Source organism: Thunnus albacares, chromosome 4 (assembly GCF_914725855.1).
Source record: "Thunnus albacares chromosome 4, fThuAlb1.1, whole genome shotgun sequence".
Classification (NCBI taxonomy): Eukaryota; Metazoa; Chordata; class Actinopteri; order Scombriformes; family Scombridae; genus Thunnus; species Thunnus albacares.
This window is the reverse complement of record NC_058109.1, coordinates 11,881,069-11,906,028: the sequence shown is the minus strand read 5'-3', so window position 1 is coordinate 11,906,028 and position 24,960 is coordinate 11,881,069. Positions and strand designations below refer to the sequence as shown.

At 39.4% G+C, this 24,960-nt stretch overlaps 1 protein-coding gene and 1 long non-coding RNA gene across 2 annotated transcripts in view; both read right to left on the bottom strand.

Moving 5' to 3' along the window:
- Positions 1–24,960, bottom strand: part of LOC122980554 (adenosine receptor A1-like) — a 719,840-nt gene that overhangs the window by 418,092 nt on the left and 276,788 nt on the right. The window lies entirely within an intron of this gene.
- On the bottom strand, positions 19,555–21,648 carry LOC122980567. The gene is made up of 4 exons (XR_006403053.1): positions 21,367–21,648; positions 21,103–21,271; positions 20,192–21,020; positions 19,555–20,107 (listed from the first exon to the last, which is right to left on the bottom strand). It is a non-coding gene; the product is annotated as an uncharacterized LOC122980567 (long non-coding RNA).

Here is a 24,960-nt window from a genome sequence, read left to right as displayed (position 1 = left end):
AAATAAATACATCCATGCCACTAACATAGCTAACAATAAAAAATACAACTGAGCGTCTCCGAACAAGAGTGCTTTCCAGTCTTGAAATCCGACTTCAGGGTGTTTCAGAGATTCTGGCTCGCCATCTTCTGCCCCCTTCTCTATCTGCTGCCAGCAGTAACCACCTCTACATGAACATCTCTATTTCCTGTTCAAAGGCCTTAGATGTCAGAGGGTTCTTCCTTACGGCAGCTGATGCGGACAAAAGTTTACAAAGACAGAAAAATTCAGTTAGTAGAGGACAAAAACAATGTGGCAAAATTCTATGATCCAGCAAAGATTTTGAATAATACATTAAAAATATGAGGAACATTTACCAATAACAACAGTCTTAAATTGCAGAGAAGCCATGGATTATTTCCCCATTCACTCCTCTACAAACATACCTACTGTACCTTGCTGTAATTGTCTCACAAAGCTTATGTGCAACAGGCTTGGCGGTGCCTTCAGTGGAGCAGCTCCCGCCACATTCAATGGAATCTGGTGGTGAGATCTCGTTGAATATGGCAGGAGCTTCTCCACTGAAGGCAGATGTCTGGATTCATTTCGGATTTAAAATCCACAGAAAAAGGCATATATTAAAAGACTGAGCTGGGATTTTATAAGTCAATAGCAGAAAATTTAAATGAAGATCTATCTGAATTGGAAAACCCATTTTTTAAACCCAACCCTAGCACATATATATGCACAGTTTCCAACACAATGCTATGAATGTCTGCAAAATTGTTATTTTAATAATATTACTCCTAGCATTATATTTTTCATAAGTGATGATATTACCACATCTGACCCACATGTTGAATTACTTACTACTGGGCCCTTGTCGGTAAATCGTATGTGGCCCATACCCTCATGGCTGGATTGGATTTGATTTTGGTACAGCTGCACGCCAAATTTGTCTGCTTGCTATCCTGTTTGCTCAACCCAGAAGATATAGTGAATATCATGCAAAAGTTGGCATTTTTATTATACAAATCTTGCTCAGTTCACAAGATATAGCTATGCCAAATCCAAGTATGGCTCTGAATAATACAATAGTTGCCTCAACTGTAAGTCCTGGTCTGCAGTATTCAATTTTACTGATAACAAAATGACCATTGCAATTAAAATGCCAGTAGCAGTTAGTGAGTGTGACGTTCAAAATGTACGCAGAGTCCATTGTGGTCCAATTGAGTTTGTTTTAGATTTCAATATATTTCAAGTGTTTAATTTACTTATATTTTCTCGAAGGTCGTTTGTGTTTATCTAATGTTAACAATAGCTAAGTTAGTTATTTGGCTAAGTTAACTGTTAAATCTAAAATCTAAAAAAAAAAAGGACCACTTCTCCACTGAAAAATTTACAGCTCATTATAACACTGTATGTTACAGTTTTGCCTACTGTTCCTCTATTTCTAACAGAAAACTCAAACCAATTTTTAGAAATTAACGTTATTCCATCGAAGCCAAAGCACACAGCGTTACCCCAGCTAACGTAACGGTACTGAACTAACGTTAGCTGGTTAGCTGAAGCTATTAACATTTTAGCTTTGAGAGAAATGGTTATGTTACAACTAATGTTTACAAACTTAAGCAGAAGTAACAGTGACAACTTTTCTATTATGCAAAATAAAACATTTTTACAAACAAATGTCCACTCACCAAACATAACATAGCCTGTCAACTGGCCTCCGAAAATTCCCAGAACTCTGTGCAGGTAGGCTGTCTTTTTCTCAACGAGTTTGAGAGGGGAGCTGGGTTTTCTGATGCTGTGCCCCGCACGGGTGGTAGCATTTTCTTCCAGGGATTTGAACGACATCCTTTACTTTCATTTACGATTGTGATTGACTAAATAAAGACTGTAGGAATAAAAACTAAATACATGTAACTGGCAGTTAGCTTGACAAGCGGATTGCCCGGTACATGCATTTTTTGAAATGTATAATGGCACTCATCCATTTGGGGCAGGCAATGTCACCTTCCCTGCCATCCTGGGATTTAAAAAAAAATCCTGGTTGGTGTTAGTGTAATCAGTTCTGGCCCAGCAATGACATGTGAACATAACAGAAATTTGGGTTCAGTCAACATTGTGGGCCAAAACTAACAGCCTAGTTATGGGCCATAAACTACGTATAATCTTTGGCCCAGTGATAGCTGTACTACCAAATTATTGTTATGCTACTTCCACATCTGGGCCATTTCTGGTGCATACACAGATAATCTGGCCGGCTGCCAGCCGACACTGGCGGAAGAGAGCCAGAATTGGCCCGGAACTGACTGCTATCTGGGAAGTTGATAAGCAACCTTGAAATGACATACAGCCTGAACCAGAGGTAACCTGTATCAGTAAAAGCAGCGGACGGTAATCTGCAGTTGAAAAAAAAGTTATTTTCAAATAGCTTTTGTGTCTTACTGTTTCTCACATTGTTACATATTGCTGGTGATATCCATGGCAAAATGCATATAGTACGGCACCCCCTCAGAACTATACTGATTTAAAATGAGCTACTGCTGAAATCAGGGGCTGATTTTCTAGGAGTGGCATAGGTTATCATGGTAGGGACTGGATGACTTGTAAGTGTTCCAAGTCTGGAGTCAAATAACAGTGATACTAAAAGATAAGAGTTTATAGCCCTGCTAACAGTTCTGTGAGGGTGTACTTATGCACAGTGGTGCTTTGAGCTAAATGCTAGCATCCTTGACTTTGAGAAAGACCAAGTGTGGTTGAAATGTTGGTCATATAATAAAATCATTGGTGTGTGGTTCTCTTCACTTTGATACATGCCAATGCCATGACCAGCACCTAGATTTTGGTATACAGTAACCAGACAATCCTTCCTGACTCTCAAATGCTAACATCAGCATGTTAACTCATAATGACAATGCTAACATATACTGATGGTTAGCTTTTCATTGTCTGGTAACCATGAATGTTTGTACAAATGTAAGAATTAATCCAATAAATAATAAATAAAATTGTTGGGACATTTCAGTTTGGACCAAAGTGATGGACCGACAGACTGGGACTGACGAGGTCTGACACTGCCATCCCTCGAGTCACATTGCTAGCCTGTCTAAAAATATGTCACATCCTGTCAAACGACTGGACAGCTCCATATAGTTACATGTAAAGAGGTTATAAATTCATAGCATCTCATGAGTCCAACTTCCCCCCCCAACACCTTTACATTGGTACATTCTGGTTTTCAATCTCTGAGCTGACAGCTGACAGACCGATTGTGTTGTGGCTGAATTGTAACCTAACATTAATAATCTCCTGCACAGCTGGGATCACCAGGTACACTTTGGTCAGGTGACATGAGCAGCTTTGGTACTTACCTTGACTAAAATAAATTAATTTTCATTCACTAAATGAATGGAACACAAAGATGAATGCTTTTCTCTTTTTCTATTTTTGGAGGGTGTTGCCAGCATTTTCTTTCATTTTCTTTCACCATATAGACTGTGAGAGTGCTGAATGGTGTGCAGTGTTTTTTGTGCAGTGTATCTACTTTATGCATGCTAAATCACTGGTGTCTGAGATGCCCTTGTGTGACTGAGTGGGCCATCATCACACCCTGGTGTGATGTGCAGGCTTTCACAGTGTGCTCCGGGTAAGGTGAGAAAACTGGGAAGTGCCATGATGTACTATATCAAGAGTGAGCTCACAGGGCTGCTTTGAGCCATGAGATGAGAAAGATGAGAGTACAGACGAAAGTGTTTCTCTGTATTTGAATAAAAGTTCTGAATAAAACAGATGGTTTTATTCAGAGTTTTAAATTTAAAATAGGAACTCTGGGTGATTTGACCAGCCAACCTGTTTATTTGAGGACCAACAAAGAAAGAAAAAAAGAAAGAAAGAATCAGAACTTACAAAAGCGACATTGATTCTGTAGTGCATCATACACTGGAGGCTAAATCATAGTTAACATAAGTTGGCAGTGGACCTTTAAGAGTGTCGAAGTGCCCAGTATTAGCTCAGGGAATTTAAGCAGGGAGTGCTATGGGATTTGATTCAGCTCCTCAGTAACCTCACAGTGTTATTCTCTGTCCTCTAGCAGGCAGATCATTATTTCATTTAGGAACATAAAGGGAATATGTTATCAAGCTTTTAATGACTGGTGCAGTCTTGTTTAAGACGTGACAGACTTGTTGGTGTCAGTGATAAAAGGTGTGATTGCTTCAATAAATAGAGACCACTAAACCCCAAGGAATGGAGTTAAATAATTAGACCAATAACTTTTGCTGAAGTTTCCCCTCTCTCCTTACACCATCTATATGCTAACCATGTCCCAGAGTGTCCCTCCCTTTCTGTTTAATTTCAGCTATCCCTTTTTAATCAATTTTCTTTTATCTCACAGCAGTTTGAATGCAGATACATTCTATTTAATTTTTTAATCAAGGGTACATGTGTGTGAAGCATCAATTATTTGATGAAAAAGGACCCGTAAAACCCCGTTCACATTGATTAAATAGTCTCTCACCCTGAGAAGATTATGCTTTCTTAGAGTAAGTGAATGTGATGCTCGGTGCGGTTCATTGGCTCATGAGGTCAAAGTCAAAAGAAACAGTCCTCCCTGAAAGAGAAAGAGAAGAGGCACACAGAGACAGACGAGGCTGGGCTACTACAGGGGACAGAAAATGAAAATACACACAGCAAGGAAACAGAGAGAATTATCTTGGGATAAAATAAGCTATTCAGTAGTTACAGGGCAAACGGGATACTGTGAGGATAGACCATACACTGAGCCCCAGAAAAAAAAAATCCATATACATACAGTGTCATATCAAAGCACTGTGCTGCATGTGATGCAAATCAGAGTATCTAATGTAACAGCTGGAGTATCTTGTGTACTATAGTGCCAAGACAAATCCCTTATGGCCCTTTTGGGTAAAGTATTTAGACTTCTTGTGACTGGGATGGAGGCACTGGCTTACATAAATACACTCTCAGGTTGCCCCTTGGTGGGTTTAGGTGCAAACCACCCACACTCGATTTAGTTCCTTCCAGTAATCAGCGCTGTCTCATTTGACCCATTTAGTGTAACATTATGCTTACCCAGCTGGTATGATTTCAGCCTCCTTTGCCCCTTCCCTGCTATTTCCTCCAAAGCAAACTACCCAGATGAGAAATTTAAGGTACTGATGAACAGGCAGGCTGTTAATAAACTGTTATATTAAGCCTTCAGAACATTAGCCCTCCTCTACCTCGCTGCTATTCTTGTAATGGAGGTGCCAGAGCCTGGGTGTGCGATGCAGCAGCTGCAGCAGCAGGCTACCTCTGATCTGTGTGACCCCCAGAGAGGGGTCCAGGGGCCTGGCTGCCTGTGGCGAATACAGATCAACCTCCTACATGTCCTGAACCCTGCCCTCTCTGCTCATTACCTCTCACATTCACTTACCAGGGGGTGGTGGTGATGGCGAATAAACCTCCCGCTCGACACATTTGGTGACTTCTAAGGAGAATGTGAAAGGTTGCTGACGCCCAGTGAAGACAATACAGCACTTTTATGGCATATAACTTTGCAACAGTGATGCGGTTTTTGTGTTATTTTGTGTAATCAGCTCATTCAGCTGCTCAAGGCGAGAGGATTTCACTGTTAAAGTCTTTTAATGTGAGAGTTAATAAACAGCTCTCTAGCATGTCAGCTGCTGCAGTTGCCTACAGGATGACTAATTCCGTAGTCAGTCAAATTGATGGTTTATTTTCATCACAAAAGCAGTTTATTTACTCCATTATTTGGGCCAGTGTTCAGTGCTTTTTGTAGTTTGCCTTTGTCCTGGGGTTGTGAAATATTTTCTACAGATACGCAGTAATCACGTACACCATGAAAGCTGGAACAACGTAATTGATTTGAAAGTTAGGTCTTAAGTCTTGGCGCTGAAGCCTCTAGTCAAGTAAACTTTGATGTTCAAGTCCTAAACAAGTCATTATGTGCTCTGCACCAAATTCAGTATCATGATAAAATTTCAGCAATGGAGTATTAGTAATTGTAATGATAATGATAGTAGAATTGATAGTATAATAATCTTAAGTGAATACCTACCATTTGGTACATTTTGGTACACAATCTGTGATAACAGATGCATTTTTTTAAGGAACTGGAGGATATGCACTGCAATGGCACATTTTCATTTTGTTAAAAGAATATCCTTTCACTATCAAAGACTCAATGGTTGTAGGCTTGAAAGGTGGCATTTAAAAGTTGGCAGTTTTCCCCTCTAGAGAACAGCGGCTGTGGTCAGTTTGAATTCATGTCAGTTACAATTTACTCCAAAGGTAACAAGTGTAGAAAAAAAAAACCCACCCCTGCAGGATAATCCTTTTCTCTGATGTTCCAACTGTCATTGTTTTTGCCAAAACATAGTGCATATTCTCCTTGTGTTTGTTGTCACAAACTGTGCATGCTCATGAGTTACAAATGTAAAGGGTTGTTTTTATTAATACAACACTTTTTAATCTTGGACCTTTGGGAAGGTATGATGTAATTCAAGTCCACTCCTTAGCACAAACCAAGAAAAGTCATAGTCTTTGGTGTGACACTCAAGTTGCAAGTAGAGCTGCAACAATTAGTCAATTAATCATTAAGTCAATTGACAGAAAATTAATCTGCAATTATTTTGATAATCGAATAATTGTTTTAGTAATTTTTTGAGCAAAAATGCAAAAAATGAGTTGGTTTCAGGCTCTCAAATGTCATGATTTAATGCTTTTCTTTGTCATACATGATGGTAAAGTGAATATCTTTTGATTACTCTGACAAAGCAAGACATTTCAAGAGGCTGTGGGGAACTATAACTGATATTTTCTGACATTTTCGAGACAAAACAATTTATCGATTAATCAAGATAATAATCGGTGGATTAATCGATAATGAAAGTAATCGTTAGTTGCAAGTCTTTTTTTATTTTGTCACGTGAAAAGTATTATGCAGTTTGAGTCTTGCTTGATTCTGAGTCATACGGCTGGAGCCCAGACCTGTGCTAAAAATACAAAACACGGATGAAAAGAAGATTCTTGTGACATCAAAGACGATGGTATCCATTTAGACCCACTATTTGTCCTAACTTTGCATCAGAGTTTTGCTTCTCATTAGAAAAGACATGGTTGTGCAGTGCAGATCTACTGTTGATCAGGGCATCATCGTGAATGTATCAGGCTGAAAAATGACTCTGCATTCCAGATTTATAAGAAATGTGCTCCACCTGCAGAGGTGGATTTACTCCGCATTCAGATTGTCCAGCTGTGCGATCTCAAACAAAGCCCACTTCATCATAATGGAGCTCTGTCACAGTGGATTGAAGACCCTTGTAATGAATAATTATAGCATCGGGAAGGAACATGGCAGAATACAAAACAAAGAGCGAGCAAGGGGGGGAGGGGGCAACTGATGAGAAAACAGGTGTGTGCCATGAATATACATCTGGAGAAATGCCAGCATACTTCATATGAATGCATTTCAGATTGTCTCGTGCCTGCTTATGTTTGCTGTCACAAACTGCTTCTTGTTCAGTAGATGAATCTTAGACATGTAAAAAGGTAAACAAGGCAAAAAGATATAAAGTAGTGGTTGTTTTTGGGGAGTGTGGCACAGTTTTAGATTCAAGTTAGTGATGCAGTCTACCTTTGGGGTATTTTGTTAATTATGCTACACAGAGATTAATTAGAGAGGACACATGCACTGAATGCACATGCTCCCCTACTTGTGCAAAAACATTCTCTGTTAATTACACACAAACACAGACCACTAGCGCACCTAAACACGCACAGGCTCTCTCTGGTGTCCTTGCTCGAAGCTGTGCACCCTGTGCTGTGGGTCGCAGAGGTGGGAGCAACAAGCCGTGAAGCTGGGACTTCCAGCTCAACAGTTCTTCTGGGCCCTGACATCCCCCTCTGGCCCTGATAATAAACCAGCTACTCCTGGACAAAAGGGCACCAGAGCCAACTTATAAAGAATGATGACTCAACACAGCTTTCTGTTCTACTGTCTGACTAAGAAAAACAATGCCAGATTAAATTCTTCAAATGACTGAATCATGCCAAGTGACGCCAAGACAGTACTCTGGTTACATGGCATCACTTGTTACTTTCAATGGCACTGCCTTTTTTGATGTCTCCTTCAGTACAGGCAAATGGTTTGCAGGCACATTAGCAACATTATTGTGAAAATAATAATTAAGAACATCATGATATACACATCATACTTGCAACGCCACTCCCCCTCCCCAAATCAGCAGATCTAATGAGATTTTGAAACATGTGACTGCATTAACATGCATATTTGAGAAAAAGTAATCTTCTTAATTTCCCCCCACACATCTGTCCATTTTATAAATTCTAAAACATGTTTACAGATGATTTTAAAGGGATACTTTCCTGGCATGAAAGTGGACAAAAAAATAATGAAAGTAGAAGGTTTCTACAAATCACAAAAAGACTTCCATCCACCAAGGCAACATTTTCAGTTGTATCAGGACACCTCAAATGGTTTGCTGCCTTGTTCTGAACAGGAATGATCACTTTTACAAAACATGACACTTGCTAAAAGAAGATGATTTGCTTAGGACATATAACTTATTTAAGTCTGTAGCCCTACAAGAGCCCAACTGATACATTAGCGTGGCTGATATTATTGAGTGATGTTAACTATGACAGATATGCTTTGTATTGATATGTGTCAACCAAAGAAATAGGCTAGCAGTACAGAACTCCCAAAGATTTGAGGCAATTTACAAACAGTTTAGCCATTGTTGTTTATCCTCCAGAAAGCACTGACAAGTTTAGTTTTCTGAAAAATGTGGTGACAATTCTTTCATGATAAGGGATCCAAAATGGCTAGGCTACATTAACTGTTAGCCTGCATCTGCTAGGTGAAAAACAACCTTAGATATCAATAATTAAACAAGCAACACTTGAAATAATCAGACGTTGTTCACTCAACCAGAAAAAAGAAAACAGTGCTGTATATGTTGTTTTCTTTTTGCTTCGTGATGCTTAAAGTTACAGCAATGAAGTTAAATGTAAATATGCTACTCTGTGGTAATCTTGAAGCTTGTTGTGATAATACCTGTGTCAACATAACAATAATTCAACTTATAGGCTATGGATTCTGATGTTTGCAATAGCACCGTATATTATATGTGTTCACAATTAGCCATTTATTTAAGCATGACAGCAATGCAAAGTGACATAGATGAAATGTGACAAGCAGATGTGTCCGCTGCATAAGACAACCCCAGAAGACAGCTGTGTGGGGGAGTGCAATGACTCATATTTCTTATTTCTGCTCCCAGGGATACCTGCATAGAATAAGGTGGAGTGTAATGTCGACAGTGTCAGTAATTGGATGCCTTTCAGTCATTCTTATGCGGTGATTTGAATATGATCATCCATTCACAATCCAGAGTGAAATCCCTGTAATAACACAGGGTTTCCAGGATGGTGGTCTTTAATCCCTCTTATTGTTGAATTATGCAAGAACTTCAAGATTGGTGCATGTATATGTGTGTATTTATGCACATATGCACCCACAAAAGGACATTATGCTGTATGGGGCTGTCTAGGGCTGTCTCCTGTCTTACTCCGCCATCCTCTGCCCGTCCTTGACAGATCGCATGGATATTGGCTGCCTGCTTAAGAAATAACACCTCCCATCAAGTTGATAGAGGAGCTCTGAGGAGCCAGCTTCTCTTCCTCTCTCTCTGGGATGTTTACATCCAATCCTCCAGGTTGCCGTCTCAGCAATGATCATGTATTCAGGGGGGATTTGGAGGGGTTGGAGGGAGATGGGATGTAAGTGCTCCTACGGGAAATAAGGGTCACCTCTTTAATCTCCGACGCGGGGGATCTCTCCAGCCTGCGTACTGGATGTGAGTTTGTTGTTATTCAGCGTGTTGTAAAGCCCACCTGCCAGCCTTTTGGTGTATACATTACACATGTGTTGTCAGTAATCTTACTGTAAGTATTGGATTCTCCTGTTGATGGAATAATAACAGAGGTCACGGACTGTTGGTGAGTGATACAGGCCTTGTTGATTATCCTGTGGATTATTGGATGCTGAATGAGAGGTTCACTGTGAACTTGAATAAGGAAACCTGATGCTTACATCTAATTGTCCTGAATTTATTTGTCCAAGAAACTGAGACTTTTACTCTGATGGGATCAAAGTAGTACCAGACTCAATAATAGACTATCTAATGACTAACATCAATGTAGTAAGCACTTAAAAGACAATGTCTTTTTTACTCCACTTGTTGTTTTGTAGAGACTATCTTCACCAGAATGAAAAACATTTTGCTGTTTGTTAAAAGAGAAGCAAACAGGAAGTAATCTTACATTTTCATGCCACTGAAAAATGAGGAAGCTTGGGGCAAGGTTGGGGCAAATAGATGACAAAACAACTGTCTTTAACACTGGATATCATGGTTAGTGTCCATCTGGATTTTTCTCAACCACAAAGATTGAAGAGCAGCTTCACAATTTTTCAAGTCAATGTCTTAAACAAAACAACAGTCAGGTACCCAAATGAACACTGAAACAGGTTTTTCTCGTTGTAATATTCCTCTTGTTCATACTGACCATTAGGAGATCCCCTCCAAATGCACTTGCAATGTAAGTAATGGCAGACAAAATTTACAGTCTTTGTTTTAAGTAAAAAGTTTATCTGAAGATAATTTGAGGCTCAAGCCATCTGAGTTAGTAAAATAAAGTGGATATCTAGTCTTCTAATCTTCCTAAGAGTCTTTTTTTGACAGTGTTTTCCAATGTTTTGAATTTGGCACAAGAAAGACAGTAACTTTGAAAGATATGGACCTAATTTGACAAATTTTGGTGGCTGAAGCCTAATGTTAGCCTCAAATAAACTTTTAAATATATTTTTGTATGGAAGGAGGGCTGTGGATTTTGTCCCCCATCACTTACATTGAAGGGATCTCTTAACGGTCAGTATGAACAGGAGGAATGATTACAGCAAGAAAAACATGCGTCTATGTTCATTTGGGCACCTGACTGTTGTTTTTAGGACAGACTTAAAAAATTGTGAACCTGTCCTTTAAGTTTGACTAAAACTAGCCACTCCCTGGACAATTAATACACAGTAATACACTATAATAATACAATTACAGAATCACACATACTAACACAATGTTCCATAAATAGAGTATTAAATTTAAAGAAATGACAAAAGCGATATTGACATTTGATGATAAATAATTTTATTTGAATAAACCATATCCAAGTAGGTTTAGTTGCCGTAACTTAACCATAACCAATATTTACAAAAGGGTGACAAATTAAAGTAAAAACCGGTACAGGCCTGAATGCTTGACCCCTTTAGTGAGGGGATCTGGTGGCTTTGTTATGCTGTGGGGGCCATTTTTCTGGCATGGTTTGGGTCCACTTGTCCCCTTAGAGGGAAGGGTCACTGCAAATCAATACAAAGTTGTTCTGACTGATCAAATTTCTATCCTGATAAGAGTGGTCTCTTCCAGTTTGACAGTGCCCCCATCCACAGGGCATGAGGGGTCACTGAATGGTTTGATGAGTATTAAATGATGTGAATCACTTGCTATGGCCTTCGCAGTCACCAGATCTCAACCCAATTGAACACTTAGGGGAAATTTTAGACTGACGTGTCCACCATCATCCAAACACCAAATGAGGGAATATCTTTTGGAAGAATGGTGTTCATCCCTCCAGTAGAGTTCAGAGACTTGTAGAATTGATGCCAAGGTGCAATGAAGCTGTTCCGGTGACACACGGAGGCCTAACACCTTACTAAGACACTTTATGTTGTTTTTTCCTTTAATTTGTCAAACTTGGAAAAAATACACTACTAGTGTTACTTCCCACCAATTCAGCCTGCAGATCAGCAAAATCCTCAGATGGGATTCAATAGAATCATGACCAATGATCGACTTTGCTGTATGAAGATGTTTTACACATCCCATCACTAAAATGGCTTATTAATATTGTTAATTTGGGACAAGGTCTATTTACAATAATGAAATACAGTGCAATCCCCAGAGTGGTTTTGGTTTTGTAATCTAAAAATTTCAAGTCCCCATTGTACTGACCCTTTTAAGTGGATTACCTTGATTGCCACTTACTCATTGAGTTCCAAAAAAGGTTCCCTGGAGAAAAAGGGAGCTATATGTAATACAAGAACACACATTTCAGAGTACTGGATTATAGATCCAACTGGCAGAAGAGGAAAACAGTATTGCATTTTTCACTGAAACCTAGAGAGTTATCAGTGAAAGTGGAAGAGAAACTACAAGATTTATTGGTATTTTTCTTTTCATAACATCTCAATTTCTTTATAGCACTTCCCTTAATGCTAAGTATGGGTATGCTGACAAGCAGCTGTAATGGGAGTACTGTGTCTTATATTACACTGTCCATGGATGACTTTTTCAACACATCCTCATAATTAAACGACCACATAGGTTGATTGTACCATGCACTCCAGAAAGACACATATATGCCACATCTATCTGTGCTTTCCAAAACCTTTACAAATCACTGTTAAAAAATAATTATGTTTAATGGTGTGACAAAGCTGTGGTTTGGTTAGGTTTTGGAACAAAAACCACTTGGTTAGGGTTAGGGAAAAGTCATGGTTTAGGTTACAATGATCACTTGAAACGTGGTGTGGGTTAAAGTTGCTACTTCCTTAAAGTTTGGCAGTCTCCGTCGTCCTGGCAACAGGAAACAACACAACATAGTTATGGTTGGAAATGGGAAGCAAACAGCGGTCTCCTGTAGCTAAGTCCACTTTTTGCCATCTATCCATCTAGTCATCCACTTAACCTGCCACCTCTGAATATGGACATTTGTCACCTAATATAGACATTATCTGAACTGCGTCACTTCTCTCTTTTGTGTCATAATTACCATGGCTGTTAGATACCATCTGTCACTCAAACATAACTATAGGTCGTTTTTGCCAGCAGAGTTTTTGACCTATACTGTTGTTTTCTTATGAGGACAGGCTGGACTTTTTATATATTGAGTCTCTTGTGCACTGTAATTCCAGTGAGTCACTCACAGAAAGTTTGCACCGTTATTTCTGACTTCAGTCCCTCAGCTGCTTTGGCAGCTTTAGTGTGAAATCCTCTTGGAGTTGTTTCTACAAGAGTCACCAGCTTTTTAGGGTCGAAGCTCTTAATTATGCTGGGTGTAAATGAGAGGACTGAAGAGAGAGCTGGCGTGGCTAGCCAGGGGCCCCATGTGAGGGTGACAAAGCTTAGAGCGGCACAGTGGCACTCTCAGCCTCGGGCTCTGCACAGATGAAAAGAGGATGGAAAAAAGACAGAACATAAGGCATGTATGCTAATGTGTCAACTCAGTAAGCTGGCAGGAGGATGAATAAAGCTGCTTCATCTCTACCACTGCAAAGCAAAGCTGATACAGTGAGACATAGACATTTTACTAATTACATACTCTATGTATGCTTTTAGAGTTATATTGCATATCTCTGATTTTGACAGTAAATTTTTAATTTGAGACCTACTGTGTTGTGGATTTCGATGAACTGACCTGTAACATTGAATTCTGAATGCAAACATCCGGCTTGAAATTGCACCGGCGACATGGGAATATACAGTTTATGAATAATACAATTAAACAGACGGAAATTGAGAAAAACATTACAGTATAATTCATCTCACAGTATGTGGCTTGTGGGAGTGATCCAGCCATATTGCATGTCTGCTTCACTCCCTGTGCAAGGTGCAGAGCCACAGTAGAAAGACAGATAAAAGCAAGAGGAAAATTATATAGAAGCTTAATAAAAGAATATCATCTCATGACACATATTTATTCTTGTAGTCCTCTTTATACATCACATCACTGGCAAGATATCATATAAGTCCCATTACATTCCCATCACCAGAAACACTCAGGGAGGAGTGTTTATTAGCCGAATTACAATATGATTATATAGCGAGGAGGGTGAGCAGTACTTCAGAAATGTATTTTATATGACCAATGATTTTATGCTGGCTCATATCATTATTTAAGTATTTTCTCAAATACACAGTTAAAAGATAGATTGATGACCAATATTTCACTTAAAGTCCCCCCCCCCCCATGCCAAGTTAAAAATTGTGTTTTTCTTCTTGTTACTTCAGTTGGATATTTGAGCTTCACTGTGCAGAGTTTGACACTAGAAGACAGTTTTCACATTCATCTGCTTACCTTAAAACTGAGTTTAAGGCATGTACCTATGAGCGTGATTTGTGACATCACAAGTAGTTTGGAGCCAATCATGGTTCAATATGCAACTTACAAAAGTGTGATGTGGAAACTTGAAACCCTAGAGGAAAAGTTAGGGCATCACCAAAGTTATGAGGATCTTCTCATCTTGGAATGACAAACGTCTGTACAAAACTTTATGGCTTTGGTTGTTGAGATGTTTCAATCAGACCAACTGACATTGAAGTTCCTTGGTGCACCATATGGAACAAAGACAAAGTAAACAAACTGCTGTAGCTACAAGTTATGGGCAGACAGTGTCTTGCTAACAGGGATTTTGAAGAGCAATGACCAAACCAACATCTAACGGAGCAGAAGTGACATTTGCAGGTATGTTGACATGCTGTTTAATGTGCTGCAGCTTATTAGCTATGTAGCCTGCTTATTAGCTATCTAGCCTGAGTGAATGGTGAATGTTTGGTGGCTCATTCAAGAAGCTAAGGTGCAGGACAAGATGTGTGTTTTTTTTAATTTATTTACTTTATTTATTTGACAGGGACAGTGCTCATTAATCAACAGGAAAAAAAAGTAAATTAATGAATGAAATGAGTTAGAGAGCAATTTTTCAAGTAAATTAGATAAGAAGGAGACTTTAGCAGGAAAGCTAATGTTGTTTATAGTCTGTGGCTTTTGTGTTGTGTAGCACAGTAGTTCTCAAGCTTTTTCATGTCAAGGACCCCTAAACTGACACAAATTAGACCACGGATCCCCGTTTGATAATTTTGTCCCAGGGTGCTTTACAGCGTACAAAACTCATGACCAAAATAATCATACATTCTGTCATTGTGCTACTTATAGATGGATTTATAGTGAAAAAAATGATTCCCATTTTGGTGGGGACCCCCTGGAGCCCCCTCAAGGACCCCTGAGGGTCCCTGGACCCCACTTTGAGAACCACTGTAGTAGGATGCTATCCAGCTCAGTGTGACCATCTGGTCTGCCTACGATAGAACGCCACGTTATCGCTTTATTCAAGATTTGATTTGCTTTATTGAAAATAACTCTGCAGCTACGGAAGCAGTCGGCAGAATAGTATTTAATCAAAACAATGTTTGACTAGGGGGCATAATCATGTAGAATTTAAAATATAAATTTCTTTCATTTAGTTTCTGATTTTTTTTTCTCAAAGAAGAGCAAAGGACAAGTGATTTACAAAGCAGATAGATATGCTGTAGTAGACAATAAAGGCAATTTAATTTCAGTTGGACTTTAGAGGTTACCCAAGGTAATCAAAAAATCTTTGGATTTCTCTTTTTCACCGCTTCTAGGTCAGAGTGCCATTATGTGCAGCTGACAATTAAGAATAAATTTCCCTAGTTGACAAAATGTGTCTGACTGGTTGACTTACTCCGTCAGCTACATTTAGTTTTAAGATAAATTGATTGTGTGGATGATCATTTTTGCAGATTTGCTTTAGAGGTCTGACTGTCTAATCGGTGACCTAGAGCAAGAAACACAAAGTCTTTGGATTACAAATTCTTTCAGATAAGTGCTCAGTTCAAAGACTTTGTTTTCACAGGGTTGAAGGATGTGGGGAGTGGGAGTCAGTCGGAGAGTGGGTGCGAAAAGGGAGGTAAATGCAATAGAGAGGCAGAAAGATGGAGAGAGAGTGAGAGATGGAGCAGGAGATAGACATAGAGATGCAAAAGAGACAGCAAGAGAGAGGCGGAGAAGTTGAGAGAAAATGTGATTTGGTCTGGTGTTTTGGGCTGCATGCTCCATTTGCCCTCCCTGACAGAGAGGGAGAGTGACGGGCATTGGCAGGAATTGAATCAGTAGATTAAACACCCCCTCCTCCTCCTCCTCTCTGTTCCCATCTCCTTTCCCCTCTCCTCTCTCCCCCTCGCCTCCCCTTCTTTTCTCCTCTCCACCTATTCTCCCGTTCCATTGACGGGGGAAATGTGGTGGAGATTGCAGGCAGAGATGTTCTTGCCAAGTGTAGCTAAGAAACCTTTGTCACAGGTAAGATTGATTGGGTGATTAAATATCCAGCAGTAGAGTATTAGTAGCCACTCTTGACCATTAGTGCCAGGCGGCAGCAGAGATGCATTAAGAAACTGTCTGTGGAAAAGGCAGAATCTCTAGTCCAAGTTATCAAATCCTCCATGCTATCTTGATGGAATTCACTCCGGCTCTGTTGCAGCAAAATCGAAGAGTGATAAAAGCATAGTCCTTACATTGAGGGTGTCTGTGCATAAAATCTGATAACCCTCAGCTCATATAGCGAACATACAGTGAATGTATATTGTGCATGTATATATATAACAGCAGAAATGTGTATGCAGACTCTCCAGATGTGCTGAACAAAGTCACTCTTTTGGTGGATGAGAGGCCTGTGGTTCTAACTTTTAGGCCAACTGCTGGTATTCACATCAGACCACTGTTAGGACATATCACTCTGTTACAATTTCTGCTTTCAGGTTCAACTGCCATTCCTAATCCTTAGTGATACATTTTTTTAATTATCTACTACTCTACATAAATTGTGTGTATACAGCACTGATTTATTATAGGAACTGCATACCCATCAAAGATGGTGCATAAGTTTTCTAGTTTCCAGGTTTTTCCAGGTTAGACTGTCATCTGTTGGGATGATGTTGCGAATGTTAAAATCATTTTTAGGCTCTGGGATAATTTTACAAATCTAAAACCTTCATTATTTAAAAAATCATAATACAAAGAGTAATAATTGACTGTGTTTGCAGTTTAAGGTGTCCTATCAACAGTTTTATAGATGTCTCTTTCAAAATGGTGGTCTACAGGGAAAATGCTTTTCAGGCTGCAGGGGACTTTTTTTTGCTGCAATACTGCGATTGGCCACTGGAGAAAATTAGCAGCGGGGTTGAATAGCAGCGCCGTATCCAGTTCTCTTAATGCATCCATGGCATACAGGCTAGCTGACTCAAACTGGAGCTGGATTGTTAAATCTGCCGGGCCAATGTGTTTGTCCACCAGAGAGCATTGATTTATTTAACTCTAAAATGTCCTCCTCACTACACATCATGGTCACAATACTTTAAAAAAGCAAATTTGAGGAATTATTATTAAACATGTTTATGTTATGTTGTGTATGTTTAAAAAAACATACACTATGGCCAATGGACTATTGGCCAATATATTATTATTATTATTATTATTATAGACTCTTAAATATTGACATCAATATCGGCCCCAAAATATCCAGTATTGCTGGGGCTTTGATTCAGTCAAAAACAAAACAAATTGGCACTAGTTTACTCCTATGTCACCAGTTATGCTTGACTTCATACCACCAAAAACACAACCTTTTAAAAAATCTTAAAAAAAAAGTTAGATATTACTTCCATAACTTTCATTTTACAAAACATTTTGACACAATATTTTGTGAAAGCTTAATGGACTGCCATAATTATAACAATTAATGCATTTGTTTATTAATTGTTCCACTTGTTCATGGTTGCAGGGGCAGTGTATCTCGGTATTCACTTGACAGGAGGAAGTGAAATTCTTTATACAGGTGACCAGTCCATTACAGAGCTGACACTCTCACTCCTACTGTACATTCACATTCAGAAAAATTAATGTTCACACAAGGAATACATGACGATTGAAGGACCTTCTTTTGAGGTAACTGTGTCAATCATCCTTCAACAAAATATGTTTTGGACATCACAGACATCAAAGTAGTTAAATCCTCATCAAAAATCCTCACTTCATAAGCTTAATCATTTGTTTTTCTAAAACTTATAAACCTCACTTTATTAGTATGAATTTACACACAAGAATAACCACTACATTTCAGTTTTAATTGAATTGACATTTCTATTACATCTTGCTGTTCTCAACTCCCAACCTGTTCATTTCATCACTCATGCTGTGATTCAACAGTGTAAAGAAATTACCTGTTAACAGAATTTTCTTTTCCAAAGCCTCAGGTGGTCTTACTAAAAGATTTAAAATAATGTCAGCCTGCTTGCCTGTGACAGAAAATGTTTACATGTGGCATTTCATGCCAGTGTGCTCACAAGAATATAAATGACTACAAGCTTTCTTTGGTTTTCATCTTAATTTAAGTTGTGACTGATGTTTAATTACTGTGACATAATGACTTTTATTAAGTGCCGAGATCAACTCTTAATTACCTATACAGTAGTTGGAAAAAGTGTGGTTGTAATGGTAGGCTACATGTGAGTGATTGGTGACATGTTTACATTTAAGAGGCTGATAAGCAGTGTTAGTTGAGCCAGTCTGATGTGCTCTTTGCTGATTGCAGTTTGTAAAATTCTTTTAGACATAGCTGTTGTTATTGTCAATACAATGTGACAAAATATTAGAACAATGGCTCTTCTCTGGGGTGAAAAAATATTGCTTTTGCACAACGATACAACAAACCAACCTTAAACTTGGATTAGATGTCCTCTTATTTTTTTTCATTAAAGAATAAGAAACTAAACCAAAAACCATTTTGCTTATTTGTATTTAACGTCCACTGCGTTTAACTGCAGACCTCTGTTCTATATCTGGAGGGAGCCAAAGTGATGGTTCAGAAACACAGTCAGGCCTGTGTTTCCACACATCTGCCCTCTGTTATCAGTGCTTTGATCTCTATATCTGTGAGGTGGAGTTAGACTCCAGATGGACAACTATTGTTGGAAATCGATGGAGCCATGTTGGAGGGGCTGAGCCAAAGAGTCGCCTCGTCCAGTTTTTTAACCCTTACCTCAGATACAATCACTTTGATAGCATAGAAAACGCACACCTATTCTAGTGAGGTGCTGGCTTGCTAGCAGACATCAAAAAAAGTGGAAAAGCTGCACACTCATAACTCAGATGAAGATAAATGTTCAGTGTTCCCCCTTGGATGGAATTGTAGCAGCAGATGTGAAATTTTTTTTTGGATGCATGCAAAGCATACCCTGCTGGGAGGTTTCTATGTATTTACTGGCACTAGAAGAGGTCTTGAGGGCTTAGTAAACACAGTACATTTGTGCAAGGGTTATGTCTGTCTAGCTTACATATGAGGTGTCTCAAGACTTAGGAAAATATACTTTTATTGAACATAATAAAAGTGTAATCTTTAAAACAACTGACATTTATTGAACAAAAAATTTATTATATCAACAACCACCCATATACAGTAACATCACATAACAAATACTACAAATACTACCCATCGTTCACACCTCTGGCCTTCCCAACCTTTCTGCCGTCCCCTCCATTCCCTTCCTTCCACTTCTTTAAGCTCCCTACCCTATCCTATTCTCATCCCCAAACACTCAAGGTTCAAGGTGGGTCTAAAACAATGAGCCATTGAGCCATTGATGCTCAAGCGCATACAAGTGGCAAGGTGTTCCCCCTGTAAACGATTTCTGCGGTCAGTCTTCAACTGTAAATACAAAAATAATAATCAACAGAGGAGTGGATATGGGACTGGAAACTGGGGTGGTCAGGCCAATGGCCTCCAGCTTGCTCAGTGATGGGTAGAGCTGCCCCCATTCACCCACTTCTGATGCAAGGCCCTACATCAGGTGCTGCTGATCCATGTCCTGAAACAAATTAAACACAACCATCAATCTAGGCTAGAAAACTTGTGAAAAGGCATATGACTCACTGTAATTCATTTCATGATACATTGAATGCCCCATCTAGCATCTGCTGCTTGAAAGAAGGCCATTCCTGCAGCACCTCATGGCTCTGTAAAAATTTGCCAGCAAGGAGCTGCAAATTGGCCACGTTAACTGTCTTATCATCAGCCGCTGCCCGAGGGATGAGCACATGGAAGGCCTAAAAGGTTCAGGTTTTGAAACCTCCTCCTCAGGCTCTCCAGTAGGCCATCAGTATATGGATCCATCACCTAACCATAGCAAAAACAAACTATTGAACTGAAACTTGTTTGTCCATATACAAAACATTTAAAAGGCATCTAAAACGAACATACTTGGCTCCTGAACTGGGCCCAGAGCTCATCCCTAGTCAGTCCCTCTTCATGTCTACCTCTCTTGTTCCTCTCCTCCTCATGGACAATATTATAAGCCCTGAGTCCAGCAGGGTTGTCCAGGTCTGGGTCGAGCTTTGACAGGAAAGACCCAGTTGGCTGACAGTCTCCAGCATCCTTAATTGCTCAGAGGCAGGCCATTGTTACAGGGACCTAATAACAAAGAGACAGAATAGGTGTAAATGCAACTGCAGGTATCTGGTTAGTATGAACAGTGTATGGTCAGTGGTGTCAGAAATAAAATACTGGAGGGTACTTGAAATTTCAGAGCCACGAAGTTCACATTTTCCTTCCGGAACACTTTCGTCAGCCTGCTGAGATGTGGTAGCACATCCACTTGCAGGTGCACCGATGCCACAAAACGGTGGGTGATCAGTAAGCTGTACAACGCCTTGGCTGTTGGTCATTTCTTAAGCTCAGTTTTCTTGGCCAAGGCCACCAGGACAGTGCTCAGGTGTTGCTGCAGGTTGGAAATGGCCATGGCTTGCGACAGCCTCCAAATATGGAATAGATATTTTTTCCCTTTATGATACCTTCACTTTCAGGTTATCCATGCCCAAGCACTCTGCTGGAGCCCAGAGTCCAGCTGTGCCATTAGCACTGTTCCTAAGGTATAGGTGTAGCTGCTGTAAAATGTCCCTGAAGTAGTCCATATAAGCCACTCCTGATGAAACGTCCGTACAGCACAGGGCGAGGTGGTGTGGGGCACATGCAACTGACACCAACCATGGGAAGGTGTCCTGTAGCTGCATGGCCACCCCACTCTCTCTCCCTGTTTCAGGACAAAAAATGTTTTATATCATGATTTAGTTTTTAAGCAGTAAATATCAACCTTGTTTTTGATGGTAGTATACCAGTCATGACAACTGCTCCATCTGTCTTCAGGCCATAAATCTTCTGGATGGGAATGTTCTTTTTTGTGAGGACCTCCCTTACTGCTTTGACAATGGTGTCAGCTCATCCATCACTTACTGTCACCAGGCCCAGAAATTGGCTGTAAACAGCCCCTCCTTGTCCATGTATCTGATGAACAAAGAGACATATTAAACATAATAAAGACATGCCGTTCAAAATTATTGAAAGTCAGAATTGTTGTCATTCTCTGAATAAAATTATACCTAACGTGAACATCAAGCCGCTTCTTAACAGACACATTTGTGGTCTCATCCACCTCCAGCCCGTTAGCCACAGAGGCACTGATATCTTTGAGGATTGGCTCTTCAATGACAGGGCTCAGGATTTCTAGAATCTACATCCACGATTCTGTGTGATGTATAACTGGGATGGAGACTGCAATATTTATCAGCTCTACTCCTAAAATTGATACTTTACAAGTATTACACTGTCAATACTTTTGGCATTGATCCACCAGTCACTAATAACAATACCAATATCCATGTGTATCCGCCACAATGTGTATCTGCACAATCTGAACTGAGGTTGACATAGACTGAACCAGCATTTTTTTTTTAAGATGACAAACCTTTTTCTGCAGCCAGCCAACATAGTCCCGCAGTGGACTAAAAGGGACTCAAGCCACAGTGGGGTAATATGTCATTTGCCAGGTAGATAAACCTCTTCGCCATGCACCATCTCCAAGTTATTGCGGAACCTGGATGCTCCATATTGACCTTTACTTTGAGGTGGTTACGCTGACCTGGAAATTCCACAGTGCTGATTGGTTTAGGGGCTGGAGATGCAATCTGGTGATGAATACTGAAAAGGTCAAGGCAGCCTCTCTAAAGCAAAGCCGTTCCATTGGGTTACATGCTGTCTAAAATGCATCTGATAACGCCTCTTTCTCTGTCTGGGTCTCTCTCTCATTCATTTCTTTTCTGTCAGTTTGTTGAACATTGTGTTCTCAGTGTAGCTTGTGTATCTCTCTCCTCTGGTGACTACTCATTAGCCCCTGAAATGATATTCAGGAAACACAGAATACGCTGCTGTGCCCTCTAAGCGTTTGGCATTTTTAATGACACAGACCAGAAAGTGATCAGATTATGTGAAAACCTGTAAGGACTTGAAGACTTGGTATTTTGATACAAAATGAACTTATGTGTTTACATGTATACTTAATATGTTTGAATTAATATTTACGTTTTTAATAAGACTATTTCTATAATCTTCCTTCCAACTAAATGTTTTCAGAACATGTACTGCTAAATAAAACAAAGCTTCACTTAACATTTTTTATACATTAATAAAATTAATACGTGTAATGTGAAAGGGGTTGCTTGCAGTGATGAAACTCTGCAGCCCTGAACGTGTTTTTAGTCGAGATACACCAAATCGATTCACCATAACACCTCATATATATCAGCCATCTTACAATCATACATTTTAAAAAGTTTCACCATCAATGTCATTCCATAATTCAATATTCTGCTATCTGTTATGGTGGGCCGCTGGCTCAGTTTTTAGCTCCATACTGGAGCAAAGTCTGACCTCTTGTTACCTTACATAAAAACTTTCCCAATGAGTTCCAAGTATCGGGGTGTACATAGTTTAAATTTGGCAAGCTCTTGGAATCGATATCTGTAGAGAAAACGTTGGAACTGTGCATCAATACTTTTAAGCCTCTTTAAAGGTGCAATAAATGACATTCAGCCTCACTGGATGTCAGCAAACAACTATTTACTTAGTGCATGTGAGCGTGCATGTTAGTGTATGAGTCCCTCCATTTCCTCCACATCCGTTTCCAAGATGGCGACCGTGTCACAAACTTTCTCAAATTACAGCTAAACAGTACACTAAAATATGTTTCTGAAAGCATTTGAGATGGTTTGATCGGAGTTTCGTGAGCTGTTGGTTTAAGAACTGCTTTCTTTTTCTTCTTTTTTTTTTTTTGGCCCAACTTTATTGATTAAACGACATGTTGGAGCTATAGTGTGACATCTAGTGGCTAAATATCGTGTATTGCAACTTTGGTTTGGTTCGGCAAATTTACAGCATGGTAGAGTTTAACTGTTCTCACCAAAAATGTTTCCAGCAGCAGCAGACAGCTGCAGCTAGCTCAAATAAACCCATTGTACACTCATTGCCCACCACCAAAGTTAGCAACTAGGAAATTCAAACTCTTAGAAGCTAAACAGATAGATATTTTTCTCAGGAGTTGTGAGAGACCAAAACAGAGCAAATAGTAAAAAACAAAAACTAAACAGAAACCATTCTCCAAATATTGTGCCATCCACTAATCACGGGGGTTGGTGGTTCGATCCCCCGCTCCTCCTGTCTATATGTCAATGTGTCTTTGGGCAAGACACTGAACTGCTCTTGATGGTCAGGCCAGCACCTTGCATGGTAGCTGCTTTTGGTGTGTGTGAATGGGTGAATGAGCAGTAAAAAAAAACAACAACAAAAAAAACCCCACAACTGTAAAGAGCTTTGGATCAAAGCACTTTGTAAATACACCCATTTCCCATTAATATGTTAGAGCTGTATATTGACTCATTTTGCAATTCCTCTGCCCCCAAGTAGGAAAAAATGAGTTAATGCAGCATTAATTATCCCTCACTTAAGGTTAACACACGTTTGTCTCCACAGTCTCATCTCAATAAATTTTTGATGTATTTTATATATATATATATATATATATATATATATATATATATATATATATATATATATATATATATATATATATATATACACACAGTATATGATATATATGTGTGTGTGTGTGTAATAAAAATCTTGCTTGTGTTTGTTATTTTGCATTTCCACTCACCTTACACCCACTCTGTGTTTTCTTAACATTTCCATGAAGGCAGAATAGATTTTGGTCCCCATTTGCAACGTGTAATGTTGATACAGTATATCTCACTCAGGGCCTAAATGTCACTCCAGGAAAGTCAAGGCCTTTTTGGTAATAGCACATGGTTGCAAATGTCAAGAAAAGTGCATTGCTGATGAGTGACTGTTATCTGGCAACTTGCGTGGCTGTGATGCAGCCACACAGAATGTCTTTGATATGGGGAAGAATATCAGTTCCCCCATGTGAACTGGGTGCATATCAGGATCAAAGCTGGACAGGATCTAATGTATCTGATATGTGCGCTGCATCATATACGTAGACAGGTGTTCCATATGCACACTGTCACTCCTCTTTCTGTAATGGGTTTTCAGATTGTATTGATAGATGAAACAATAAATATTTCATTTTCAGAGAAATCCTGATTTGTGATCAACAAACAGTGCACATTCCCTGCATTTATCAATTTGCTGCAGACTCTGATGTCCATACATGACATATTTCTACAATATAGTATGATTCCATATGGCCTTGTAAAATAAGGTACCTACCAAATTAGTTTATCAAAACTACAGTGCCTGTTATATCTGGAAGTATAGCATTAGCTTTCACACTAGTCAGAAGAGCTACAAAGAAATAAATAAAGAACTCTCCAATGGGAAATAATAAAAACTTTGACAGAAAACTGTGTTCATGAAGGACCTCATACAGTAGCTCACAGTAAGAAGCTGATTGAAAATCTTTGTATATTCTGGGATTTAATCCCTTTACATTATGTTCTCAGTACGTGTGACTGCACTGTTGACTGCAAAGCAAAATGTAGACTGTCTTCATGAGGCAATTTCTTCAGCTGAACTTTCTTCAGTGGAACTTGTTCAGCAGAAACTTCTATGAAGATTTCTGCACCTTATTTTGACTGTTGGTACCTAAGCCCTACCACCTTGACTCTGAACAAGATAGG